Consider the following 20793-nt stretch of genomic DNA (forward strand, 5'->3'; position numbering starts at 1 on the left):
AAAGACATTTTTATGCGATACTACGTCCAAATATATGAGTTGATAGTGCTATACTCGTAGTATGCGATGAAGTAGTGCGTGTACAAGTTTCCTTGCGCTGAATCCAATATAATACCAATGAAAGTTTCTCAGAATGATCTGAGGTCGAACACAGTGATTGTTTTTGTTAATGCGATATTATGTGATACATGTGACCGATTTTTAACAAATGAATAAAGAATTCGGGTTTGTACAGAAATATAAATTGCGATGAAATAAAATTGCGTTAATAAAGTAAAATCCTAAACTACTATGATACATTATACAAGATACATGATACATGATACTGAGGTCGAGAACTGACTGTGAAGTTGGACAAAGAATCGATGTTTGCGATGGAAAGTCTTATGAATGAAGCAAAAAGAGAAAGAGTAAAGAGTAAGAATATCGCAAGTTTGTTAATCATGTTAAGAACGCAACTAAGGTTCCTCTTTCCCTTGGCTTACACCTCTCGGTGATCGACAGTGTTCCCATATCTCTATGGTGAAACAAGGATGAATGTGATGAATGCAAGGTTGTTTCTATATCTGGAAATACTTCTCGCTTTAGTTAACGCATTCTTCCAACCTTCTCTCGATAGGCGGAATAACATCTTCACTTCTACTCTCACAGGTGAAGATGCCATCGAGCATACTTTAGCTAACTTAATTATCTGCTTAACACAAATTAACTCACTCGCTTAATTCTTGCTATTTACCCAGGGGATTAAGAACACTTCATGGAGAAAATGGATTATGGATGTATGGAAAGAGACAGAGAGATGACAATGGTGACGATCATAACATTTAATTCTAAAATTAAGCGTTTGATACATGTTGTGAATGAGAGATTAAAGAAGATGAATACAGAAAATGAAATAGAGATTAGAAACAAATATGGAAAGAATGTAACCGTCTTGACACAGATCCCGATCGGAGGTTGTGCTTGCCGCCGTGTGGAAGTGGTGGAGAGGAAAGCTTCCCTCTTAGGCTTTCTTTCCTGGTAGAATTGACCTTCGCACAGAGCTTCAGCTATGGGAATTGGAAGGATTCTCTGCTCGGAGACTCACCTCTCGGCCTTGCCTCGTTGTTCTCATGGATTTGCTCTGGACAGTCGCTTCAGACCAGCCTTTCTCCTCGAATCAGTATATGCACGTCTCTATGTATACATGTATATTTTTCAGTGAATTTGAAGAAGCTATTTATAGGTGAGGCTTGGCTCTTTGAATTTATGGCCCCCACTATATAGTTATGTAGTTCCTAAAATGGCAGAATGGAAAATTCCTTCTGTTACGCAATCAACCCGTCGGAAATGCACAACTAAAAGTTGTACACTTGTCAGAATCTTCCGCAAATGCGTTGCTCTGCACATCTTTGATCTATCGTCGCATGTGGTATTGTTTTTGATTACCGCATGCGGTTGAAATTACGTTGATCGCTAAAGCTCTTGATCGATCTTCGCCTACGCCATCAATGCATTGATCATCTCTTCATTCTTGATTGATGGGCGTAATGTGATGTAGATGCATTGTTTATTGTATCTTCGAGCCATGAATGCATGCGGTGACTGATTTCCTGAAAACAGAAACTGAAACATTCTATTCCACCATCGCAATGGTGTTAGCGGGTGTATTTACGAAATTTTATAATTTTTGCATTTGTTAGCCAATTTCTATACTATCAATGCAACTTTTCTTTCTTTTTGTTGCAGTATCTAAATAAAACAGTATAAATAACTTGTATTTCTACAAGTTATCACACCCCCAAATTTTGATATATGCTTGTCCTGAAGCATATCTTCAACTAAGGCAATATTGTTCAATTCTTATCCTAACTTTCCATCGATTGGTTGCTTCGAATGCTCCATCTAGGCAACATTACTTAACAATGCAATTTCCTTCTATCCTTTAATAATTCATAAACATGCTCTACTTTATTCTTTTATATAGCAAATCTCTACTAAAAAATTCCCTTCTTGTTTTGAAAAGAATGTTTACCTCTTCTTACAAAAACATCTAGGTACGACTTTATGCGGTGGTCTAGTTTGCATCATTTATTAGAGACTGTTGATCATGGTTACACTCTTCATTTTGGCTTGTTCCCACGGGTGTCCTGCAAATATCCAACTACGGTTGTTGCCAATTTCAACTTCAACTCTTGATTTTCAGCTAAGATTAACTTTTGCTGGTCAGAGGAGTTGTCTCTTATATTCTTATTTTTTTCTCATTTTTCTCTTTCATATTGCATCGTTCTTGGAAACCCACCTTCGTTTTGGCTCACTCCCACGGGTGTCATGCAAACATTCAACTACAAGGAGGTTCCTTTCATGACTTAACTCTTATCAGATTGGGATTGTTTTTAAATTTCCCTTGCGCTGACATTGGAGTTTATATGAAAATTGGTTTTTTTTTATTTTCTTTTTTTTTAATGGGTGATGAACACATTTTTCTAAGGATAACCGCATCCGCTTGATCGTATCTGCTCAGACCATCCCCACTTCCAAATTTAGAGATACGCAAGGTCCTCATTGCATTGTTTTGGACAAAATAGGCAAACACTTAGTCAAAATTTTCAAAAGAAAGTTTGAGCAGAGTCTTAAAGGATAAAATGTAAAGCAGTGCTATTGCTACGAATTATCTAAGTGTTAGTCAGAAAATACAATGTGTGGGAAATGTTGCTAAGGGTATGCATATTACTCATGATGACAGTGCAATTAATAACACAAAGTATAAGATAAAGAACATCGCAGTAATTGACAAAGGATGATAAATAAGAGGCTAACACATACGGAAAGAATAGTTCCTCAGTTGTATTAAAATTAACCAAGTATACAAAGAATTATAAATATCGCAATACAAAATTTGAGCATGTACAAAGAATCAAGAAATAGCTTCTATACATAAAAATGATTAAATGAATTTAATAATAGAATGACCGCAACAAAATTTTTTTTTGTAGATTTATTAAGAAGGATGTTCAAGAGGCTCAGGAGGAGGATTTTGTTGAGGAATGCGAGGAGCTTCTTCAAAATGCAGATGTTGCTGTCAATGCGGAGGCACCATAGGACCATGTAGATAAGCTGTAAAAAAGTTGAAGTACTCATGGTTGCGCTCTGTCAATTGTCTTTGGTTTAGGTGGATCGTGTAGATATTGCGTTGAATGTTGATCAGCACCTGCCTTGTCATCACAAGACTGCGTTGCAACTTTGCTTGGCTCTCGTATTACTCCGTTATTCGCTGGCAGAAAAATTCTTGTTGATGAGAGAGAAGAGAACGCATATCTGCAAGGTCAGCAGCTAGGGATGCAATGGTGGGCTACGCCTGCGATGTTTCACTATCAACTTTTTGGGGTTGAGCAGAAGTGCCTTCACCCAAATCGTGTGGGTCGTTAACATGTAGCGATGGATGAGAAAAATTCGGTGGAGATGAAGGTGAGGAGGGTGCTACTAGAAATGCATTGGGTGAATCGGGGGCAAGAAGGTGATTAGTAAAATGTTCAGGGAGTGGGGAAAGGGGTTCTGTAGGAGGGCTTGGAGGGCGAATAATCAAAGGTAAGGGCTTCAAGGGTACTTGATCTTACGGTGATGGCTCTTGGACTTTTTCCTTGCCTTTGTCAACCTTGCGCTATTTCTTGGGCTTTGGTTGCTGCAGCGCATTTAAATCGATAATGGGCCTTTTTAGTTGAAGCTCGGGGCAATGAGGGGAATCTTTAAAAAGCATTCTCAAGATCTTGACATTGATGAGACCATGGACTTCCGGCATTGGTTCTTCTTCAATATCCACACCCAATGAGAGGCTTAGCTTGAAACTGCCCAAGGAAAGAAATACTGGCCTCTTACACGCCCCATAAAACCACGAATCTGCTTTGCGATCAGTTAGCCCACATCTATTGGAATGCCGCATGCTATGCAGTATGCGGCCATTACTCTATCCCTCGAAACTGTTTTGTCATGAGATGTCGGGATGAGTCGCCTTTTTTTACCAAATACACCAAAAGCCGTGCTTCCAGAAGTAGTTTATTGGATGCAAGGGTTCTGATGCCTTTCATCGATACCGACCACTGAGTGCCCGGTTGCATTAATATCTTCAACGCATCCTCCATTTGTTCTTCTGTGGGATCATCAATAATTTTGTTACCCGGCGCCTCTGGATGTCCTTCATCTGATATAACTCATTGATGTCCCTTGCACTGAAAGGCATTGTCTCCTCTTTCATGATCACTGCATCTTTGGTGCCATGAAGTCATCCATTGTAGAAAGCTCTCACTACCGTTGGGAGTACGATGGATGGGCACTGGCAGAGTGTTTCCCACCCATGTTCCAACACAACACTTGTAATTAAGTCCAGTAGTTGCGTTGGCGTAGGAAAGAACCCCATTTTCGTCATCATATCGTCATTCTCCTTCTTCTTTATGAGCGTCCTTTGGCCAACGCAGGCTCACTGCTTTCAACTTTTGCTTTGCCTTTCTCTTTTGTCAACGCAAGGTGGGATCTTTATCTTTATCTCCGTTCCCGTTCCTCGTGTTGTTCTTCATTTTCCCACTCCGCAATTTCTTTGCTTTTCTTCTCTCGAATGCGCAGCACATTTGCTTTGCGCCTTTTCTCCTTCTCTTCCTTATTCTTCTTTTCTTCCTCTTCCTCTTTTCTCATTTCTCTTTCAAATTGCTCCGAGGCCAGCAATATGCGCTGTTCTTCCTCGAGCCTTATTCTCTCTTCTTCTGTCGAAATTGCGTTGTTACGACGCACTTCTTCATCGTGTAATTTTCTTCTTAAATTGCCTTCTACGATGATTTGTTGCGCTCGTAACATCTTTTCTTGCTTTTCTTCTTCCTCTCTTCTCCTCCTTTCCTTCTCCTCTACTAGACTCTACAAAATTTTTGGGTCGATTGTTGACCCTTGCGGCATATTCTCTTTACAACGCCGTATAAGAGGGGTGATGTCTGGATCCTCTCCATTGTCAGTTGCAACCATTCTTATTTTCATTGATTCCTCTTCAAGTTGCACTGATTCTCTTTGTTGCGTTGACACCCCCTCATCCACCTTTGCGATGGTTAATTCTCCATTGACCTCTGGGTTTTCAGCTCTCTTTCTCTTTTCTTCCTTCTTCTTCAGGAGCTTCCCTTCTCGTCCGAGTTCCCTCTCCTCACTCGATTTTCTTTCTTTCTTTTCCTTCCTTGGTTGGGCTTCTTCATCTCTTTCTACCCTCTTCTCCTTGTTCTTATTCTTCTTCTTCTCCTCAACCATTTCTGACAGCTTTTTCTCTTCCACTTCCTCCAAAGCAACCCTGATGGGTCCCTCATAGGATTCTATTTGAATAGTTTCCTTAGGATTCAAAATGGCCAGGGCACTTCTCCGCGAAGCTTCTTCCATCTCTTCTTTTGGGGTTAATTAACGACTCCCACTTCAGGTAGCCCTCCCTCCTTCCCCATATTACTCAGAATGCTCTAGAACACTTCTCTGTTGTCTCTTCTCTTCTTTTCTCTTTCAGATTATACTTTTGGGAGTGGGGCACTCTCCGTGCTCTGTCCCTCGCGGATTTGGAGTGGTCTGGCTACTAAAGGCTTTCGTTGAGGTTTTTCGGCGATTTGTGGGATGGGTTTTGGCTGGGCGACGAGGCGGTGGCTTGCTCTGAGGAATGCCACCTCTCTTGCAGTTACATGGGCTAGGGAAGGTGATGAGGGTAAAGAGGATGAATGGAAAGATTGATCGACCATGGTTGTACTAATTGAAAGAGTTAGGAAAGCTCTTAGGGTTTAGGAGGAAAGTTTGAAGGTCTGGGTATGCAAAGGATTGGCTAGGGTTTTCGTTTCGCAAAATATTCAAGTAGATGACCTAAGATGGAAAAGGACGTAATTTATAGGTTGGGCCTTGATGGGCTCAATGCAAATTTTGTAGTGGCAAGCTTCAAGGTACTCAAAAAGCTTACCACCGCGCTCCTCACATTTATGAATTAGCAGAGAAGGACGCCCTTTCATCTTCTAAGTCATCATTTCCTTGGAAGCCTAAACGATGGGACTACTCTTTTTGCAAAAAGAATTTTATCTTATGTGTTTTATTCGGATGGGCGCAAGGTTAAAGATTAACGATATGCATCCATTAACGTAAATGCATATTTGCAGAGGATGGGCAACAACGCATGTATCAGTGCAACACACCCCTTAACTCAATGCATTTCTGGAGGATGGGCATACGGTATTTCTACTGGCTCAACACTACCTCGACATAGTGTGTTTTCACTAAGGACGGGCGAAAAATACATACGAGCGCAACACACCCCTCAACGCAATGCATTTGGGTAGGATGGACGCAAAGTGTATCTTGTCGGTGCAAGATGCACCCATCATCGCAATGCATATCAGATGTATTTTATTATGTATTATTATTATTATTTTCCATCAACGCAAGTCGCTAGGACTTTGCGGTATTCATTTTCTTTTAAACAATCATTCACAGAGAATTTAAAATAACGCAATTAATGCAGAAAGGAAGGAAATTGAAATAATCGCACGAAAATTAACGCAATTAAATTAAATGAAGAGTAAATTCATAAAGCAATAAAAGCTAGTTTAAGAAAAAAATAAACAACGTAATGCATAAAGCAATAAAGGAAAGCAATTAAGAAAGCAATTAAACATAGATTTTAGTGATTTGGATTGAAAGACAATTTTCTCATGATTACCGCAATCCACACCTCTGCAGGCGGTCAAGCTTGCCTGCACAATGTCGTCAAGGACATTGTTTACCTCCCTGCCTCATCCTACAGTGTGTATGGGAAGAGACACAATCTAATTCCTTCGGGAGTCACACCAGGTATGGGGAATGCGTTGCACATTTCTACAAAGCTGTTCAAATGAGCATGCGGGTCTTCTCCTCTCTAAATTGTCCCACATTTTGGATCATTCGAAGCATGACCGGCCTTATCTCAAACCATGCATTCTCCACAACCGTATGTCTTGAAATTTCGGTGTTTAATTTGGTTCTGATGTGTTCCTGTGCGAAAAATACACCTGATCTCTAGGTCAGCTTCGAATTCTAAATCGGTTCCAGTACTCATAAACCGTCAGCCTGTTCTTTGCGTTAATTAGACAGTACAAAGAGATCTGTCCTACAAAATACACCAAAAGTATTCAACACTAACCGTTACCAATCCCCAGCAATGGCGCAATAAACTTGTAACAAAATTTTTATATCCTTAAGCATGTGGACAAATATAAATATGAATGAATGAACAAGTCCATGTCCCCGACAACGATGGCATAAACTTGTTGACTATATTTTGATGAATGTCCTTTATTATGCATGCACTGTGATGATAGATCTTATGCTACAAGCTCATGTTGCCATAAACTTGTAAGGATACGAATGAAATGTTTTCTATCTATTGTGCTGATGGATGAAATGAATGATGCTATTTATACTCAAGTGCTTACGATAAAGACATTTTTATGCGATACTAGTCTAAATATATACATTGATAGTGCTATGCTCGTAGAATGCGATGAAGTAATGCGTGTCACAAGTTTCCTTGCGCTGAAACCAAGTATAATTCCAACGCAAGATTCTCAGAATGATCCCAGGTCGAACACAGGGATTGTTTTCATCAATGCGATACTTATGTGATACATGCGACTAATTTTTAACAAATGAATAAAGAATTCGGGTTTGTACAGAAATATAAATTGTGATGAAATAAAATTGCGTTAATAAAGTAAAATCCTAAACTACTATGATACATGATACAAGATACATTATACATGATACTGAGGTCGAGAACTGACTGTGAAGTTGGACAAAGAATCGATGTTTGTGATGGAAAGTCTTATGAATGAAGCAAAAAGAGAAAGAGTAAAGAGTAAGAACATAGCAAGTTTGTTAATCATGTTAAGAACGCAACTAAGGTTCCACTTTCCCTTGGCTTACACCTCTCGGTGATCGACCGCGGTCCCATATCTCTATGGTGAAACAGAGATGAATGTGATGAACACAAGGCTGTTTCCATCTCTAGAAACACTTCTCGCTTTAGTTAACGCATTCTTCCAACCTTCTTTCGATAGACGGAATAACATCTTCACTTCTGCTCTCATAGGTGAAGATGCCATCGAGCATGCTTTAGCTAAACTTAATTATCTGCTTAACACAAATTAACTCACTTGCTTAATTCTTGTTATTTACCCAGGGGATTAAGAACATTTCATGGAGAAAATGGATTTTGGATGTATGGAAAGAGACAGAGAGATGACAATGGTGACAATCATAATATTTAATTCTAAAATTAAGTGTTTGATACATGGTGTGAATGAGAGATTAAAAAAGATGAATACAGAAGATGAAATAGAGATTAGAAATGAATATGGAAAGAGTGTCAACGTCTTGACACAAATCCCGATCGGAGATGTGTTTGCCGGCGTGTGGAAGTGGTGGAGAGGAAAGCTTCCCTCTCAGGCTTTCTTGCTCGGTAGAATTGACCTTCGCACAGAGCTTCAGCTACGGGAATTGGAAGTATTCTCTGCTCGGAGACTCACCTCTCGGCCTTGCCTAATTGTTCTCCCAGATTTGCTCTGGATAGTCACTTTAGACCAGCCTCTCTCCCCAAATCAGTATATGCACGTCTCTATGTATACATGTATATTTTTCAGTGAATTTGAAGAAGATATTTATAGGTGAGGCTTGGTTCTTTGAATTTGTGGCCCTCACTATATAGTTATGGTAGTTCCTAAAATGGGAGAAGGGAAAATTCCTTCTGTTGCGCAATCAACCCGTCAGAAATGCACAACTGAAAGCTGTACACTTGTCAGAATCTTCCGCAAATGCGTTGCTCTGCACATCTTCAATCTATCGCCGCATGCAGTGTTGTTTTTTATTACCGCATGAGGGTGAAATTGCATTGATCGCTAAAGCTCTTGATTGATTGTTGGTTGTGCCGTCATTGCGTTGATCATCTTTTCATTCTTGATTGATGGGCGCAATGCGACGTAGATACGTTGTTTATTTTATCTTCGAGCCATGAATGCATGCGGTGACTGATTTCCTGCAAATCAGAAATTGAAACATTCTATTCTACCATCGCAATGGTGTTAGTGGGTGTATTTACGAAATTTTATAATTTTCGCATTTCTTAGCCAATTTCTATACTATCGACGCAGTTTTCTTTCTTTTTGCCACAATATCTTAATAAAACAGTATAAATAACTTGTATTTCTACAAGTTATCAGATATTGACGAATCGCTCAGCGACGCTTGGGTGAGGTTTAAGAGGCTGGTAAGAGATTGCCCACATAATGGCTTACCAGACTGCTTAGAGATGAAGATTTTTTATCATGGATTAAACCCTGCTTCGTAGACCATTGCCAATGCGGCAAGAGCTGAAGGTGTGCTGGATAAAACTTATGATGAGGCCAAGAATATCCTTGGTCGCATTTCTAAAAACCATGAAGACTGGAGAGAAAGCGATCAGAGACTGAGAATCAAGGACAATGATGCGAATAATGGGGCCATCGCATCCTTTCAGAGTCGAATGACTGCGATGATGAACATGATACAGGGAATTGCAATTAATAGCCCAGCAACGCATAGTGGGCAAGTGAACGCAATCAACTAGATGACCGCAAGTTGTGCTACTTGCGGTGAACGACATCAAATGGAGGAATGCCCACGAAACCTACAGCCAATCTATTTTGTGAAGAATAATCCGTTTTCTAACACGTACAACCCTGGGTGGAGAAACCATGCCAACTTCGCGTGGAAAAATCTACAGCAAAATTTTCAATCAGTGGCACGAAAAGAAAGGCCACCCGGATTTTTCCCCCAAACTAATGGTTAACCGAATAATCAAGCCAGCAGTTCGCAGGCATCACAATCTTCCACTTTGGAAAGTTTGTTGAAGCAATACATTGAAAAGAACGAAACTGTGCTTCAAAACCAAGCGACGTCTATCCGCAACCTGGAAATTCGGATAGGCCAGATTACGGGCGAACTCAAGAACAAACCGCAAGGGGCCCCGCGAGTTCAACAGAACTCCCACGCAACCCAAGGTTATAGGTAAAGAGCAATGTCAAGTTATGACGTTGCAAAACGGAAAGACTATGGCAGGGGAGAAGAAGAAGCCTAGCCGGAATGCTCCAATTGCACTGGAACCAGAGATTGCATTGATTTGAGAAGAAACAGAAGAAAAAGATACGATGGAACTAGAGATTGCATCCACCTCGGAGCTAAAAGAACAGGGGACTGTAAGAATACAGCTGCCACCATTCCCACAGAGACTCAAAAGGAAGAAAAATGATGAGGTATAGTATCAACGCTTCATGAATATGTTAAAACAATTGCATATTAATATTCCATTCACTGAAGCAATTGAGGATATGCCTGCATATGCGAAGTTGCTAAAGGATATGGTGACGAAGAAGAGAGGCACTGGTAAGTTTGCAACAGTGGCATTGACGCAAAGTTCAAAATCTATCATTCCACCGAAAATGCACGACCCTGGAAGTTTCACTATACCTTACTCTATTGGAGGGTTATACATCGGTCAAGCGCTATGCGATCTCGGGGCCAACATTAACTTGATGCCCCTGTCAATTTTCAAGCAGCTTAATGTGGGGCAACTTGCGCCCATAACGGTGACTCTCAAATTAGCAGATAGATCTCTTGTGTATCCAGAAGAGAAGGTGAAGGATGTTCTTGTTACAATCGAAAAATTTATATTACCAGTAGACTTCATCATCCTAGACTATGAAGCAGACAAGGTTGTGCTCATCATCCTGGGGCGACCATTTTTATCAACTGGTTGCACCCAGATTGATGTGCACAAAGGAGAGATCACGCTGAGCGTGAATGGGTAGAAGCTCAGGCTTGACATTATCCAAGCCATGAAATGTCCTGATGAAGAAGACCTTAATGAATCTGACGATGAACAAAGTTTGAATGATGAAGAGAAGCCTGACGATAAAAATGAAGATGAGGATGCGATCATATCCATTGTAGCATGCAATGGGATCACAGAAAAAAAAACCAAAGAAGATGAGGTGATCGCATCCTAAGAAGTTAAGCCGACAATGAATGAAGAAAGAAAAACAACTAAACTGTCCTTAGAGAAACCACCAACAATAGAGCTGAAAACCCTTCCTAACCACCTGAAGTATGCATTTATGGGGCAGAATGAAAAGCTACCTTTAATTATTTCCTCTGCACTTAATGAAGACCAAGAAAATGTGCTGCTAAGCATTCTGAGAAAATATGTAAAAGCAATTGGCTAGACGCTCGCAGACATTAGAAGAATCAGCCCCCTCCCACTGTATGCATAGAATTTGTCTCGAAGAGGATCACAAAGGATCGATTGAACATCAACGCAGGCTCAACCCTGAGGGAGGTTGTAAAGAAGGAGATAATCAAGTGGTTAGACACTGACATCATCTATCCAATAGCCGACATCATGTGGGTTAGTCTCGTGCAATGCGTGCTGAAGAAGGGAGGAATGACGGTAGTCTCTAATGCAAATAATGAATTGATACCGGAAAGGACTGTCACCGGATGGCGGATTTGGATGGACTACCGCAAATTAAATGCGACAACAAAAAAGATCATTTCCCCTACCTTTCATAGACCAAATGCTAGCCGTCGACTGGTCCCAAATATATCTTGTTAGCCGTCGACCAAATGCATTTCCCACCATCGAATGGTCCCAAATATATCTTGTTAGCGACTACGTTTCCAAGTGGGTAGAAGTAGTAGCATGCGCCGCAAGCGATGCGGCGGTAGTCTCTAAATTCCTAGAGAAGAATATTTTCACTCGTTTTGGCACTCCACGTGCCATAATAAGTGATGAAGGCACCCACTTTGTCAATCATACTATCAAAGAATTGCAGTGCAAATATAATATCCTCCATAAAGTGGCCTTCGCATCTCCAACAACATCTGCATTTCCAAGAAGCTCCTCGCATACCTCATCAAAATCTTCCACCTGAACCTCCTCCTCCTCAATAACTTTTTAATTTTTTTTTTATTGCGGTCATTCTTTTATTTTTAATTCCATTCATTATTTTTCCATGTATAGAAGCTAATTCTTTGATTCTTTGTACATGCTAAAATTTTGTATTGCGTTATTTGTAATTCCTTTTATACTTGGTTAATTTTTAATACAACTAAGTAACAATTCTTTCCGTATGCATTAGCCTCGTCTTTATCATCCTTTGTCAACTATTGTGATGTTCGTTTTCTTTTGTTTTGCATTATTTATTGCGCTGCCATGATGACTTATATGCATACACTTAGTAACATTTCCCACACTTTTTATTTTCTAACTAACACTTAGTTAATTCGTAGCAATAGCATTACTTTACCTTTTATCCTTCAAAATTCTGCTCAAACCTTCTAAGTGTTTGTCTATTCTATCCAAACAACGCAATGAGGACCTTGAGCATCTCTAAATTTAGAGGTGGGGAAGGTCTGAGCATATGCGATCAAGTGGATGCGGTCATTAAGAAAATGCGTACATTAAAAAAATAATTAAAAAAAATAGAAAAAATTTTCATACAAAACTCCAATGTCAACGAAAGGGAAAATCAAAAGCCCAACCTAATAAGAGTTAAGTCATGAAAGGAACCTACTCGTAGTTGGATGTTCGCATGACACCTGTGGGAGCAAGCCAAAATGAAGGTAGGTTTCCAAGAACGACGCAATATGAAAAGAAAAGAAATATGAGAGAATAAAAATATAAAAAGAGTATAAGAGACAACTCCTCTGACTAGCAAAAGTTATACTTAGCTGAAAATCAAGAGTTGAATTTAAGATTGGCACACAACCGTAGTTGGATGTTCGCATGACACCCGTGGAAATAAGACAAAACGAAGGGTGTAACCATGATCAATAGTCTCTAATAAATTATGCAAATTTGACCACCGCATCCAAACGCACCAAGCTATTTTTACAAGAAAAGGTAAACATTATTTTCAAACCAAGAAAGGAATTTTTTAGTAGACATTTGTTGTATAGAAGAATAAAGTAGGGTTGTGTTATGAATTATCAAGGATAGAAGGAAATTGCGTTGTTAAGTGATGTTGCCTAGGTGGAGCATTCAGAGCAACCAATCGACGCAAAAATTTAGGATAAGAACTGAACAATATTGCCTTAGTAGAAGATATGCTTGAGGACAAGTGGATAACTTGTAGAAATACAAGTTATTTATACCGTCTTATTTAGATATTGCGACCAAAAGGATGAAAAGTTGCATCGATAGTATGGAAATTGGCTAAGAAATGCAAGAATTATAAATTGTCGTCAATACACCCACTGACGCCATTGCGATGGTAGAAAAGAATGTTTCAAGTCTGTTTTGCAGGAAATCAAGTCACTGAATGCGTTTATGGCTCAAAGATAAAATGAATAACGCATCTACGTCGCATTGTGCCCGTCAATCAATAATGAAGAGACGATCGACGCAATGATGGCGCATGCGAAACTCGATCAAGAGCTTTGTGATCAACGCAACTTCAACCACATGCGATAATAAAAAACAACACCGCATGCGAGCAAACGATCGAAAATGTAAAGAGCAACACAATTGCGGAGGATTCTGACGTGTGTACAGCTGAACGTTGTGCATTACTGATGGGATTGATTGCATAACAGAAGGAATATTCACTCCACCATTTCAGGAACTGCCTTAACAATAAAGTGGGGACCACAATGCAAAGAGTCAAAGCTTCGCCTATAAATAGCTTCTGCAATTTCATTGAAGGCATATGCTTGAATACAGAGAAAAATGCATATACTGATATGAGAGAAAGACTGGTAGCGACTAATTAGAGTTGATCCGGGAAGAATTAAGAGACAAGGGCGAGAGGTGAGTCTCCGGGCAAAGAATCCTTTCGATCCCCGCCATCGAAGCTCTGTACGAAGGTCACCTTTATCAGACGAGCAAGCCTGAGAGGGAAGATCTTCTGTTCATCCATTCCACATGCCGACAAGTAAGACCACCGTCTAGATCTGTGTCAAGACGTTGACACTCTTCTGTATTTGTTTCTATCTCTTTATCATCACTTGTATTCATCTTCGTAGTCTATCATTCACACCATGTATTAGACGCTTAAACTTAGTATGGAATGTTATGATCATTTCCATTATCATTTCTCTGTCCATTTCTGTTCACCCATAATTCATTTTCTCCATGATGTTTTCTTAATCCCATGGGTAATTATCAAGAATTAAGCAAGTAAATTAATTGGGTTAAGGAAATAATTAAGTTTAGTCAAGGCATGCTAGACAACATCTTCACCTGTGAGAGCAGAAGTGAAGATACTATTCCGCCTATCGAGAGAGGGTTGGAAGAATGCGTTAACTAAAGCGAGAAGTACTTCCAGAGATGGACGCAACCTTGCGTTCACCACGTTCATCCCTGTTTCACCATAGATATATGGGAATGCGGGCGATCATCGAGAGGTGTATGCCCAGGGAAAGCGGATAGTTACATCTTTAACACAATTAACAAACTTGCGACGTTTGTACTAATTATTCTTTCCCCTTCTGATTCATCCATAAGGATTCCCATCGCATACCACGATCCTTTGTATAAACTTCACAGTCAGTCTCGAACTCAGTATCATGTATATCATGTATCTTGTATCTTGTATCACATTAGCTTAGGTTTATTTTCAATGCAATTTAGTTTATTAACACAACTTTATTTTACCGCAATTTTAAATTCATGTACAAACCCAATCCTTATTAATTGTAAAAACTTGTCGCATGTATCACAAAAGTAACACATTAACGAAAACAATCCTTGTGTTCGACCTCGTATTACTCTGAGAAACTTGCGTTGGAATTATACTTGGTTTCAGCGCAAGAAACTTGTGACAACGCATTACTCCATAGCATACTACAAGCATATAGTTAACAACGCATATATCTACAAGTAGTATCGCATAAAATGTGCATGATCAATATCATAGCATAAGATTACATTTAGCGTTACAAGTTTATGGCAACATGAGCTTGTAGCACGATGACACACAGAAATTGTACTATGCAAGAAAGGTTCAAGTCCATGTCCCCGTTAAAAGTTCCCTGGCAATGGCACAACTCGACACGTAGAAATTGTACTATGCAAGCAAGGTTCAAGTCCATGTCCTCGTTACCAGTTCCCTGGCAACGGCACCATAAACTTGTCATGCAAATTTTGAATCTATAAACTACAACTTCATGCCATAAATTTGCTGTCATAGATTTTATGCAATGATATGCGATACTACTTCTAGATATGCATTATTAATTAATGTTCTTGTAGTATACTACGTGTTGTCACAAGTTTCCTTGCATTGAAACCAAGTATAATTTCACCCCAAGTTTCTTGGTGTGATCCAAGGTCGAACACAAGGATTGTTTTAGGTTATTGCATTATATTTGTGATACATGCGACCGGGGGTTTTTCAAATTAATAAAGGTTGTTTGTACAAGTATTTAAAAATGCGATAAAGTAAAGGTAAGCGATAAAAATGAGATAATAAAGTAAATTGTGGTAAAAGAAAATTGCGATAGAATAAACCTAAGCTATAATGATACAAGATACAAGTTTCATGATACAAGATACTGAGGGTGAGACTGACTGTGAAGATTATACAAAGATCGTGTTATGTAGTGGCAAGTCTATGTGTGAAACAGAAAGAAAAAAGATAATTAGTACAAACATCACAAGTTCCTTAATTGCGTTAAAGGCATAAGTATGGTTTCACTTTTCCCTTGGCATACACCTCTCGATGATCGGCTGCGTTCCCATCTCTATGGTGAAACAAGGACGAATGTGATGAACGCAAGGTTGCTTCCATCTTTGGAAGTACTTCTTGCTTTAGTTAACGCATTATTCTAACCTTCTCTTGACAGATGAGAATGACATCTTCACTTCTGCTCTCACAAGTGAAGATGCCGTCTAGCATGCTTTAACTAAACTTCTTTATTTCTTTAGCACAGATTAAGTTACTTGTTTAATTCATATTAATCACCAAGGGATTAAGAAAATATCATGGAGAAAATGATTTATGGGGATACAGAAATAGACAGAGAAGTGTAAATTGAAATGATCGAGATATTCAATAATACTATTTAACGTTTGATTCATGGTTGTGAATGAAGAGATTAAGAAGATGAAATACAAATGATGAATGAGAGTGAGAAACAAATACAAATAAGCATCAATGTCTTGGCATAGATCTTGAATGGAGAATCGCTTGCTGGCGTTGATGGAGTGAATGGAAGGATGAGCTTTCTTCTCAGGCTTACTCAACCGGTAAAAGGGATATAAGTACAGAGCTTCTCGGTGGGGATTTGGTAGAATTAGACTGAGACTCACCTCTCGGCCTTGTGTCTTCTCTTCCTGGATTTCCTCTGATCAAACTCAGATAAGCTCTCTCTCAATAGCCTCGTATCAATTTTCCCCCGTATCCAGTATATCTTTCAGTGAATTCTGTAAGGGTATTTATAGGCTGAAGGCTTTGACTCTCTGACTTGTGGTCCCCACTTTGTTGTTATGGAAAGTCCGACAATGGTGGAATAAATATTCCTTCTGTTATGCAATCAGTCTGTCAAATATGCACAACGGTTAGTTGTACACGTGTCATAATCCTCTGCGTTTGTGTTGCTCATTTGCATCTTTCGATCGTGTGTCCACATGCGGTGTTGTTTTTATTACCGAATGTGGTTGAAGTTCAGCTCTGGATCGACTGTCGCATTGCATTGATCGTCTCTTCAGTGTTGATTTGACGGGCGCAATGTGACGGAGATGCGTTGTTCAGTTTCTCTCTGAGCCTTGGTCGCAAGCGGTGACTTGGTTTCCTGCAAAACAGACTTGAAATATCCTTTTCTACCATCTTAATGGTCTTAATGGGTGTATTTACGATAATTTATAATTATTGTATTCTTTAGCTAATTTTCATACAATCGACGCATATTTTCTCTCTTTTGGCCGTAATATCTAAATAAGGCAGCATAAATAACTTGTATTTCTACAAGTTATCACACCCCCAAATTTAGATATATGCTTGTCCTCAAGCATATCTTCTACTAAGGCAATAAAGCTCAATTCCTATCCTATAGTTTTGCGTCGATTGGTTGCTCCGAATGTTACACTTAGGCACATTACCTGAAAACGTAATTTCTTTCTATCCTTGTTAATTCATATTAGAGCCCTACTTTATTCTTCTATATAACAAATTTCTACTCAAAAATGCTTTTTCTAGTTTTTAAAAAAAGAATGTTTACCTTTTCTTTATCAAAACAACTTGATGCATCTATATGCAGTGGTCAAACTTTGCGTCATTTATTAGAGACTTTTGATCATGGTTACACTCTTCGTTTTGGCTTATTCCCACGGGTGTCATGCAAACATCCAACTATGGTTGTGTGCCAATTCAACTTTAACTCATGATGTGCAGAGGACTTGTCTCTTGCATTTATTTTTCTTTTCCATTTTCATACTGCGTTGTTCTTGGAAACTCACCTTCGTTTTGGCTTGCTCCCACGGGTGTCATGTGAACATCCAACTATGAGTAGGTTCCTTTCACAACTTACTCATATCAGGTTGGGAATGTTTTTGAAGTTTTCCCTTGCGCTGACAGTGGAGTTTTGTATGAAAATTTATTGAAATTACTATTATTATTATTTTTTAAAAATGAATGCATTTTCTTAATGACCACATAATCTTGATCTCATATGCTCAGACCTTCCACACCCCCAAATTTAGAGATGCGCAAGGTCCTCATTACGTTGTTTGGACAGAATAGACAAACATTTAGAAGAAAAATTTCAAAAAGAAGGTTTGCGTAGAACTTTGAAAGATAAAAGGTAAAGTACTGCTAAGCTACGAATTAACTAAGTGTTAGTCAGAATTTACAAAGTATGGGAAATGTTTCTAAGTATAAACATATTATACATCATGGTAGCGCAATAAATAATGCAACAGTAATAGATCAAGAACATCGCAAATATTGACAAAGGATGATAAAAAAAAAGGCACAGGAAATTGGAGAGAATATTTACTCAGTTGTATTGAATAGTAACAAAGTATACAAATAATTAAAATTAACGCAATACAAAAATTGTTGCCTATATAAAGAATCAAAAATTTTTGTTAACTAATGAAAAATAATGAATTGAAATTATCTTTTGAATCTAATTTAGACGGGTGCATGATTAAAAATTAACACCGCACTTCCCTAAACGCAAATACATTTTTACTGAGGACGGGTAACAATGCATGCATCCTGCAACACACCCATTAACTGAACACATTTTTTGAGGATCGGGCGCATGGTAATACTACCAGCGCAACACTACCTCAACATAGTGCATTTTGCTAAGGACGAGCAAAGGACACACACGCGCGCAACACACCCCTCAATGCAATGCAGTTGAGTGTAATGGACGCAAAGTGTATCTTGTTATCACAAAATGTACCCATAATCGCAATACATACCAACCTTTATTTTTCTTTTTTAATTCATCAAAAACGCAAGTCGATAAGACTTTGCGGTGTTCATCATTTTGTTCAGTCATTCATAAAATTTTAAGAATAGCGCTACTATTGCATAGAAGTAAAGAAATTAAACACAACATGGAAATACACAATTGAATTAAATTGAAAGTAAACACATGAAGCATTAAAGGCTAATTCTAATAAGCAGTAAATAAAAAAATTTAGAAATCAGTAAATGAAGGTTGTAAAGGAAACCATTAAACATAGATATAGGGATGCTAATTGGAAGAAGTTTTTCAGAGTTGCCGTAATGGCATCCTCTGCAGATGGTCAAGCTTGCATGCACAATGCCATCAAGGACATTGTTCACCTCCTTACCTCATCCCGCAGTGTGTACGGGAAGAGATATAATCTAGTTCGTTCGGGAGTCACACTAGGTATGGAGAATTCATTGCACATTTCTTTCTGATGTGTTCCTGCGCGAAAAATACACTTGATCTATGGGTTAGTTTAGAATTTTTTGATCAATTCCAATACTCATAAACTATCAGACTGCTCTTCGTGATAAATAGCCAGTACAAAGAGATCTATCCTGAAAAATACCACAAAAGTACTCAACACTAACCGTTGCCAATCCCCGACAACGGCGCCATAAACTTGACATGCAAAAATTATACTATGCAAGCAAGGTTCAAGTCCATGTCCCCATTGTTAGTTACCCGGCAACGACGCCATAATCTTGACATGCAGAAATTGTACTATGCAAGCAAGGTTCAAGTCCATGTCCCCATTACTAGTTCTCTAGCAACGGCGCCATAAACTTGACACACAAATTTTGAATCTATAAACTACAACTTCATGCCATAAACTTGTTGTCATAGATTTTATGCAATGATATGTGATACTACTTCTAGATATGCGTTACTAATGAATGTTCTTGTAGTATACTATGCGTTGTCACAAGTTTCCTTGCGTTGAAACCAAGTATAATTTCACCGAAAGTTTCTCGGTGTGATCCAAGGTCGAACACAGGGATTGTTTTAGGTTATTGCGTTATACTTGTGATACATGCGACCAGGGGTTTTTCAAATTAATAAAGGTTGTTTGTACAAGTATTTAAAAATGCGATAAAGTAAAGGTAAGCGATAAAAATGCGATAATAAATTAAATTGCAGTAAAAGTAAATTGCAATAGAATAAACCTAAGCTATGATGATACAAGATACTGAGGGTGAGACTAACTGTGAAGATTATACAAGATCGCGTTATGCAGTGGCAAGTCTTATGTGTGAAACAGAAAGAGAAAAGATAATTAGTACAAACATCACAAGTTCCTTAATTGCGTTAAAGGCATAAGTATGGTTCCGCTTTTCCCTTGGCGTACACCTCTCGGTGATCGGCCGCGTTCCCATATCTCTGTGGTGAAATAGGAACGATTGTGATGAATGCAAGGTTGCTTCCATCTCTAGAAGTACTTCTTGCTTTAGTTAACGCATTATTCTAACCTTCTCTTGACAGATAAGAATGGCATCTTCACTTCTGCTCTCACAGGTGAAGATGCCGTCTAGCATTCTTTAGCTAAACATCTTTATTTCTTAAGCACAGATTAAGTTACTTGTTTAATTCATATTAGTCAACAAGTGATTAAGAAAACATCATGGAGAAAATGATTTATGGGGATACAGAAATAGACAGAGAAGTGTAAATTGAAATGATCGAGATATTCAATAATACTATTTAACGTTTGATTCATGGTTGTGAATGAAGAGATTAAGAAGATGAAATACAAATGATAAATGAGAGTTAGAAACAAATACAAATAAGCACCAATGTCTTGGCATAGATCTTGAATGGAGAATCGCTTGCCGGCGCTGATGGAGTGAATGGAAGGATGAGCTTCCCTCTCAGGCTTGCTCAACCGGTAGAAGGGATCTAAGTATAGAGCTTCTCGGTGGGGATTTGGAAGAATTGCACTGAGACTCACCTCTCGGCCTTGTCTCTTTTCTTCCCGGATTTCCTCCGATCAACACTCAGATCAGATCTCTCTCAATAGCCTCGTATCAATTTTCCTCGGTATCCAGTATATCTTTCAGTGAATTCTTTAAGGGTATTTATAGGCTGAAGGCTTTGACTCTCTAACTTGTGGTCCCCACTTTTTTGTTATGGAAAGTCCGAAAATGGTTGAATAAATATTCCTTTTGTTATGCAATAAGTTCATCGAATATGCACAACGATTAGTTGTACAGTGTCACAATCCTCCATGTTTGTGTTGCTCATTTGCATCTTTTGATCGTGTGTCCGCATGTGGTGTTGTTTTTA

Source organism: Benincasa hispida, chromosome 12 (assembly GCF_027475165.1).
Source record: "Benincasa hispida cultivar pf3 chromosome 12, pf3_genome.v1.1, whole genome shotgun sequence".
In the NCBI taxonomy this organism is placed as follows: Eukaryota; Viridiplantae; Streptophyta; class Magnoliopsida; order Cucurbitales; family Cucurbitaceae; genus Benincasa; species Benincasa hispida.